Below are 9,378 nucleotides of genomic sequence, written 5' to 3'. Positions count from 1 at the left end.
CATTCTGCGAGCGAAGTAGCTGCCAAGCCGAGATGGTTATTAGCGGGCTAACCAAGGTGGTTCTAAAACATCAAACAAAAAATGGGGCAAAACTTTTTTAAACGAAGCTTTGTTTGCGAGATAATTGGATTTGAAAATCAGAAAATTAGGAACGTCTGTTCTGTTTTGAACTGATGTAATTTTCAATGATGTTCCAGTTTGATAAATTTATTTTAACAGTAACACACTCTCTCTCTCTCTCTCTCTCTTTCTGTTTATCTTTTTTTTTAAATGTAAAAAATATAATATTTCTATTATTTCTAATTAAAAATTTTTATTAAATATTTTTATTAAAAGGAATTGATATTTTACAAATACCTCTGTGTGTGCGTGCGTGCGTACGTGTGTGTGTGTGTGTGTGTGTGTGTGTGTGTGTGTGTGTGTGTGTGTGTAGTGTGGCAACATGAAATATTATTTATTATTTTTTAAAATAGTATATTGATTGCTTTTAATCTTTGATAATTAATGCAGATTATGCATATTCATTCAGTTACGAAAGATATTATCAGTTTTCTGATTAATATAATCGATTTTTCCGGAAACAGTTTTACAAAAATTTTATTTTACGACTTCCACTTTGATCGTTTTTATGAAACCATCACTAACGAATCTGTTTCAATTTTGTTCTACTAATTTCTAATTCGTGAAAAAAAAATATTTTTTCGATATATTTAATTATTTTACAAATAACGCGCAATCAAAGCACGAGTAAATATTCTTTTTGTAATTTTGTCTTGATGGTTTGTCATTTCTATTAAACGAACAAAGAGGTACATCGAGGGAAGATCTTGGAATAAATTGTTCTGGACTGAACGTTACTTTACCGAGAAATAATTGCGTTAAAATAATACAGAGTAGTATATATACATATACAGGGTTGCATAAGAAAGTTGCCTTCGTTTTAACACACCCCATCGTATGCATTACGGCCGCAATGCACTTTTAGTCGAGAAACATATACAATTCCATTTCGACGATGCGCCCGCGGTGCTGCGTTTCGCCGAACCACTTTGCGCCGAGACGTTCGGGGACTTCGTAAAAGCAATACTGATGTAACGTAATTTCGATGCATTAATTGACGTCGTTGCACCTCGACGACGTTATACATCGACGATACTTTCGTTATTCATGCCGCACGTGCCGCCGACAGTCAATGTTCGCCTCCGACAAACTTCCGACGATGTTATTATCCTTCAAAGTTTTAGAACCGAAAAATTGTAAGAGTTCGCATAATTTCTGCAGCGCGTGGCGACTTTTCTGTGTATGAAGACCACAAAATTTTTCAAATTTGCCTCTCTATTATTTCTTCCAGCTTCTACTTGGCTTCTGTTGCCATGCTAAAGGAAAATTTAATTTTGATGTTGGGATTATGTTCGAGAGGCTAGTCGATAGAAGTCGATAAAATCCGATTAGATTGCGAATACGCAAATTGAAAGTCACATTAATATCTTTATCGTGTTATAGATTTGTAGATATGATATAATAATATTGTTTTAAATTATTACGATATTACGATGAAATTGGGCTTGTATACATAACATTCGCGCGGACAAATTTATACATGTGACACACCCGCGGACTTTTGCGCAAAATGACAATTGAGTTGCAACTCTATTAATGTCATGCATCAGTTTGCATCTATGCGCGCTGCATTCGACGGTATACACACGTTCTGTGAATTATGGGCATGTGCACGCGACAGTACATTCATATTGTATAATTATACAAATTGACAATCAGAACGCAGTTATGCATCGAAGTCGTTGACAATAATGCGATTGGCGCTCTTTCTACCGGGTATTCGATCGGCTAGAAATTGTTGGATCTCATTAATGTCGAATTAAGCTTACATTAACGCGAAATATTAAAAATGTCGCAGCAAAATACCGCATTTCTTGTTTTTCTCGGTCGGAAATAGATGATCGCGCGACGGAGTCGATGGAAACTTGCTCGTCGAGTTATTGTTAACCGATCCTGTTTGCTAAACCGCTTTGCCGCTTCTTTGTCTGCCATTCTCTTCTTTCATACTACACCTAGTTTTTTTGTTTTCTCTCTGAGAGAGTACCTTCCGAGAATATTTCCATTATCATTTAGATAAGAGTGTCTCATCGCTCAAACGACTTACATATACTATTACATCGTGCTACGTGTAGATTATTTCTGCTACCGATAATTGAGACTTAATGTCATCAAGATATAAATCTCATTCTCAAGTTTCATTTTATCGAATCGTTTAAATCTGAAATGTATGTAAACATTATTCTTCTTTCCAAACTAATTAATTATAAAATACTTTCTTTTTTTGTGTTGGCGTCTAATGCTCGGGTTTATTTTTGCTTCGTGTCATTTTATTTTTAGCTGTAATTATACTTCTAGTCTGCATCATTGCTTCATTTGTAATTTTCTTTGTTTTATTTTAATCTGCGTGACTGCTTGCACTTTCTGAGAGAGAGAGAGAGAGAGAGAGAGAGATGTACACATAATAATTCTTCTAAAAGAATATCCTATCTTATACTGTTGAATATCAAAGGAGCAATGACAACTTAATTCCTTGAGTTAAATGATATTTTATTATTTTTATTTCTTCATGTGTCAAGAATTCTAAAGAAGTCTAAATTAATCCATTTCTGTAGTTAGTTTCAAAGTAACGTAATTTCAAAATAACGTTTATATTAATGTATGCATTTAGTGAATAGTAAATTAAATTTGAGTCAAATTCAATATATATTCTCAATTTTCAGTCAAATTATTTAACTCCATTGTTTTAATTAAATTAACAATACATTAGAGAAGCAGAGTGGCGAGACTTACAGAAAATTAAAAATAACACAAATTGGGTATAATTTGATATTATAAATTTAACAGTGTAGAGTACGTTTGATGACGTATTTATTTCTGTATATCTATACAGAGAAATAGTCTATTCTGTTTACGATACCGACCATCCGACGCGACTTTACTTTTTATTTACTCTCGTCTCCTCCTCCTTTTTTATTCTCCTTCGTCTTGCACTTTTCCCTTGCAGCGTTGCTTCCACCCTCGCCGGATCCTGTCCCTTTTCTTTCGTTTCTCCGTGTGACAGATCGTAGGGTGTGCCCGAACCATCGATTACCTTAAGAAATTAAATTTAAGGCTCGGCCGCCGGGATGCCTGACGTTGAAAATTAAATGCTTGCGAGACAGACGGCTGCCTTCCTCGTAAATTTTCCACCAAGACTTATACTCACACACATTTTCGAGAGGGCGGGTCCGGTATATATAATAGTTTGTATATGCGATATACGATTCGCGCGATGCACGCATTCGCGGCCTCGCGCAAGAAAAGCGGAGAGATGAAGGGATTTTGCCGGACTACGGTCTACACTAACGAGGCAATTCTCAGACAAAGTGCGACGTGGTGTACAACGGCATCGCGAGGGCACAACGGCTGACGGTAATGATCGTAAAATAAGTCAAGTACGACGGAAGCTATTTTCGAAGTTCGATCGAATCTTCTTGGCTGGCTGAGCAACACGTCGTATTCTTAAGAAATAAGAGCGATCGAAATTTCGTGAAAAATTTCAAACTTTCTCAGAGTCGTACTCGGCGAGTTATTCCGCTCCGAATACGATGGTTCTCAATACGATAGCGCCTTCTCAAACTGCTTCTTAACAATGGCACCTAGGTACGATCACCGGACGATTCAATTTGCTGAGGCGTCCCATGAAAGAACTATCCGGGAACGATGTATAAGAACAGGGATTCTCTCGAATGGCCGTGGATAATCCACCAGGGGGATACTCCGTGATTTTCCTTTGGAGATAGGATTAGTTATTAGAATGACGAGGCTATTTATTTTCTGATACGAAGTAACTGAAGTTACTTCTATACACAAGTAAGATTTCACGGAGTTTGATTTTATACCATTGCAATAATTGTATTTTCTTCTTTGTTTTCCTCTTTCTCTGGCTACCTGCGGCTGCGGTGGAAACACTTTAGGTTTATCTACCGCAACCAGCATGTTCGTGACAACTCCTAACTGCCTTTTTAACAATCCTGTCGTAGAGAAATCGTTAGTTTCTGTGACGAACGAGCCGATTCTAAACGGATTACAAACGCGACGCGCCTCTTCGGCCTCTCTCTTTCTCTCACAGAGAATTATAGACCCGTAAATTTCAGTTTTATGTCGCTGGCTTATCGCAGAGAGTACATTGCGCAAAGAGCTCAGTTCTTTTTTTTTCCTAGACGGGAGGGGAGGGCAACCTCTTTCCTAGAACATTATAGCTCATTGCACTCTCCGCGTTTATATTCTAGTGGTTTATTATACACGAACACCGTGGATTTGCATATATGTTCGCGACACGCGTAAAAACGTAATGAGATCTTCGAGTGACCCCGAGATATCGAACGTTTCGCGATAATCGAGAGACCTGTGTCATGTACGAATAATATCGAAGGGAATTTAAACGGAGGTGGATTTGTTGCAGAGACGCGCTCTCGGTGTAATCGTTATTATTACAGTTCTGAAGTCGTAAGTAAGTATCGGTTTGCAGATTATGTACATAACCGGCGGCGGATTGCATTATACTATTTCATTGCGATGACACTGTAACAATATTCGTAGTTTCAGGAAGTGTCATTAACATGCGGTGGATAAGCGACATGACGAAGATATTCGCTGACATATCTCACGGTTATCTTACTTCTCGCTGGGTACGATGTATATACGCATATCCATCTCTGTATTGCGTCATTACCGTTCTATTTCCATTCCTCGTTCTAATAATGAAAACTGAAGATCTCTCTTGTATATGCTGCAATAAATCTGCATAAATAAATGTTGACATTTTCGATTATTGAACGGGATCCAATAATAATTTTGCGAGTTATGTACATCTGTCTCATGCATATCGCATACTGAAAATTATTGAATGTACATAATAACTTACATAATACGTATTGTCATGTACTATTTTTATTTACATTACTTATTTATTTATATCACCTTTCAGACATCTTCCGAAACTGGCTTTTCGCCGTTAACCAGATGACATGAATTCGAACGAAAGCGCGGACAGCAGAATTAGCCTCAAAATATATTAAACGGTTATCTGACATTAATTACCGAACGCGAACATTCGAATTGCGTCCGAGAGATCATCGACGGGGGACGCAAGCAGGGGTGGTTATCGATATTCCTGCTACATGCCACAAATTATCTCATTGGCTGTATATGACCTTGGCCGCAGATTCTGCCCAGCGTTACTTTCGCACTCCGCAATCTGAACTCTGATGCTGAAACAATATTGATATTTGATACGCGCGAAACCGCAGGACAGGACGGTCCGATATCTTATTTGAATTGGTTACCTCAGACCGTTTACATTTACTGACGAAAATTGAGAGACAAGACAGTCACTTTTATAAGTTGAATTTCTATTTTATTATGAGACCCGAATTTGAACCGATTAGAATAAATCTAATTAAATAAGAGAAATCTCATATTCGGTCTAAGCGAATCTTAGTGCTTAAATATTTCTGTGTGAATTTATATGCATATATTTGATTCTGCAAATTACATGCCAAAAAATCTTTTTCGGTCCTGAAATACAATCATGAGCAGAACAGAGAGTAGTAATGTTATTTATTAAATTGACAAACAATTTAATAATCTTTAATGCTGATAAGATCTTTATAGCATCTTTATAAGAATAGTTTATTTTATTTGTGCATGCAATAAATTATATTAAATGCATGAAAAATATGGAGTCCTTTTATTGAATTTATAAATAAAATTAAAAGATTGAATTTATGGAAATGATTGGTTTGTTTCTTAATTTCAGTAAATGGCCTGAAATACATAATTCTTGCTGCATAATATGAAATATATGTACATATTAATTAGTCAATTTGACAGTAAGAATAGAAATTTTTACGATCGACAAGTCTTCGCTGAAAATTGAGCACGTACTTTGAAATTACCATTCCATTTATTATGCAACCAAAATATCTGAGCATTTCCTCGCGAATTTATGCAATCGAGCGTACCTTATCATATTACTACTCGCGAGATTATTATAATCTCCGTTCGGATTTTATTTATTCTTTCTCCATCACTTTTAATGAATTCCGGGACAATACTGAACACAATGATGAAAATTCCTCATTTTTTTTTTGCTTTCATTAAGTTTCCTGATTTTTTCGCTTCAAAAATGTAACTCTACAATTTATCGTGTAAATGCATCTCGCTAAATTCAACCACATACCATCCTCGATACTGGAATTTCATTGATTCGTCGGAAGTGCGCGTACTTTCTCAAAGAAAGGTTACCAAAATTCTTTTTTTTACTACTCAACAAAAAAATAAGCTGTCGGAGTATAATATATTGGATTTTCAATTTTGCAAGAATAAATTATCGTTACCAATCAATCAAATTGGCCCACTTTTACGAATGGAAGGAAAACCATGTATATCGCTTGTAGATAATGAGATTCTTCATAATGAGAAAATAGAATCTCTGTTAAGGGAAAATCATTCCCTCGAGGAGGAATCGCAAATGCGAAGAATCAATGGTAAGCAACTGCGGATTGCGCTGGACGACCGCCGGAAATGAGGCAGAAGTTGTAGCGAGAATTTCGTGGATCTCGCGAAGCCAAACTGTTTTCCGAATGTGTAATTGTTATGGCGCTCGGTAATTGGATTTCGCTATTAGCGATATATGCACTCTATCCGAATTCTATTCCAGAGAAAAATATGATTTCGAAAATAAAATCGCGTAGAACTCGTACACAATAAAATGTTCTACAATTATCGATGCCTTCAGTTTCTTCTCGAAGACTCGGAATAAATGGGAAATCAACCGTAATTCGCGATTAATAAAGGTGAAAAAAGTATATCGTTGAATAAATAAATAAATGTAAAATAAACGGGTGAAATACACGATTCAAAGAGATACATTTTGTAATTATAGATATTGCCGTTATACAGTTTCTTACTACGTAATAGCTTATTTTTATTTGCGAAGAGTGATTTAAGAAAAAGTACCGAGATACATATAATTTGCTTATACAGGGTGTTTCCAAATTAAATCGCAAAACTTCGGGAGCGTGTAGAGGAGTAAAAAACTAAGAAAAAAAGTCCTATAGACATATGCTCGTTTTTGCTCCGTTTCAGAGAAATCGAAAAAAAATGTTTACATTTCTTGCCATATCTAGCACCGACATATTTGATTACATTTTCCACTTTCTGTTATGAATTTGTCAGTCGCTCTTTGAAAGCCTTTAACAGTAGATGAATTTTGTCTTTTGCAATATGCCGCGTACGTATTCTAATAGTGAATATGCTGATATGGTTTTTGTATACGGTTTCTGCAACGGTAATGCTTTAAAGGCGTGGCTGCTACAAGAGCCGTGTTTGACAGATGCAATGCTTGTATTGCTGCAAGAGGTGCACATTTCGAACAAAATCTTCATTAAAAAGTTTATAAATAAAATAATTAAAATAATAAATTAAATATATTTTTTTCTTTTTTCGTGATTTCCTGCGAAACAAAGCAAAAAGGAGCATATGTCTATAGGACTTTTTTTCTTAGTTTTTTACTCCTCTACACGCTCCCGAAGTTTTGCCATTTAATTTGGAAACACCCTGTATATACCGTTATCGGATTTGAAGGTAACAATATTAGCGAGTTTAATGAAACTAATGAAACGCAATCACTCTCTCTACAACATTGGTCAGCATTTGGGGGCTATTTCGTGGGCCGTTTAATCAGTCCGCCGTAGTGTGTATAACGCAATTTACAATGCGGTGTTGTGCTGCTCCAATTATTCCGAATTGCCATTACGGTCTGAGACGACGTGCGATAAAATCGTTCGCCATCGAAATGCGTCGAGGCATACAAGCGAAAACAATTATAATCGTTTAAGCTCATTTTTTTTCGTCACGATTTTCTTGCCACGCTCGACACGCATGTGTCATCAAATCGAATTGAGTCGCACGAATACGAGAAGCGCAGAGGAATTTTTAGCAACCGACATCGAGCTAGAATGTTTGTATTGAAGCAAGTGCAGCAAAGACGACTTAGACTGCTTTTACGCAAACACAAAGGACCGACTTAATAATTTAAAGCATTAGCTCCGCTAAAGCTTCTTCGTCTGTCTTTGAATCCGCGGACCATAGACAATCTTGGAGCGTCTGACTCGAAAACTGGGGTAAACTCACGGATAACCGTAGCCGTTGGTCGATACCCTTGCCCCTAATCTGCTCCAACATTTCCCAGAAGACCCGGCTCTCGCGACCGTAAATTATATCCTAAACTAATCATCATTCTCTCATACATTCGAAGACTGACTCCGACATTAGACGTGTCTCATGTTTATGGCAGCAACGGATTTCTCCCCTATCTCGTTAAATAAGCTTCATCTTTCTCCCTTCGAACTATATTCGAGGCTGGGATTACCTCGAATGCCTCAAAAATGTCCCGCTCATAAGAATTCACCGAACTATGGACACGTCATCAGATAGAAAAATAAATGCTTCTTTTAATATATAGCAGATAATGTCTTCTAATTGACGAGCGTGTATAAATCAATTCTATTTTGTTTTACTTAATTATCTTTATTAATTTATTATCGTCTTCTTCTTTGAAAGAACGAAAAGACTAAAGTGAGCAACGATGCACCAAGACGACCGACAATTAGCGCGAGAAAAATAAACTTTATTTTTCAAGAGAAATATACTAACCGCGACCTCTCACTTCCGCTCGATGGTATTGTCTTATGAGATCACCGTAAATACAATTTAACCGGAGAGGAAGGCACGATCATTGGAACGGCGAGACCGGTGCTTCGGTGAATTAGCGCCAATTAAGTTACAACTTTTTAGCTAGCGCGGCGTGAATACGCGACTGCCACGTAATTTTCTTTGTTCGTGCGAACAATAACAAAAAAACATTCTTGTCAGAGATCGTTCCCTTTTAATTTCTCATTTTGACTGTGATGTTCCTAAATTTACTACCAGCGCTGAAAATCTATAATTTACGTTACGTGCTATAGATTTTTAACACTGGCGATGAATTTTAAAGAACACAGTCTCGACTATCTATTGAACGTGCTATTTTCTAAAAGATGCCATGTATTCAAATATCTTTTTAAACATTCGTATATATTAAATTAATAAGTAAATAAAATAATAATATAAATATTTCCTAGCTCGAAATTACAACACAAATATAATAAAATTTATAGAAAGATCAAACGAACAAATAATAAAATAATTTATTATTACAGCTAAAATATAATACATATATTTTAATGTACAGAGTATAATAATGTATTTTATTACATTACATTAAAAGATATA

This window comes from Mycetomoellerius zeteki, unplaced genomic scaffold (assembly GCF_001594055.1).
Source record: "Mycetomoellerius zeteki isolate Tzet28-1 unplaced genomic scaffold, Tzet1.0 scaffold96, whole genome shotgun sequence".
NCBI classification, from domain to species: Eukaryota; Metazoa; Arthropoda; class Insecta; order Hymenoptera; family Formicidae; genus Mycetomoellerius; species Mycetomoellerius zeteki.
Note: the sequence above shows the minus strand (reverse complement) of the source record.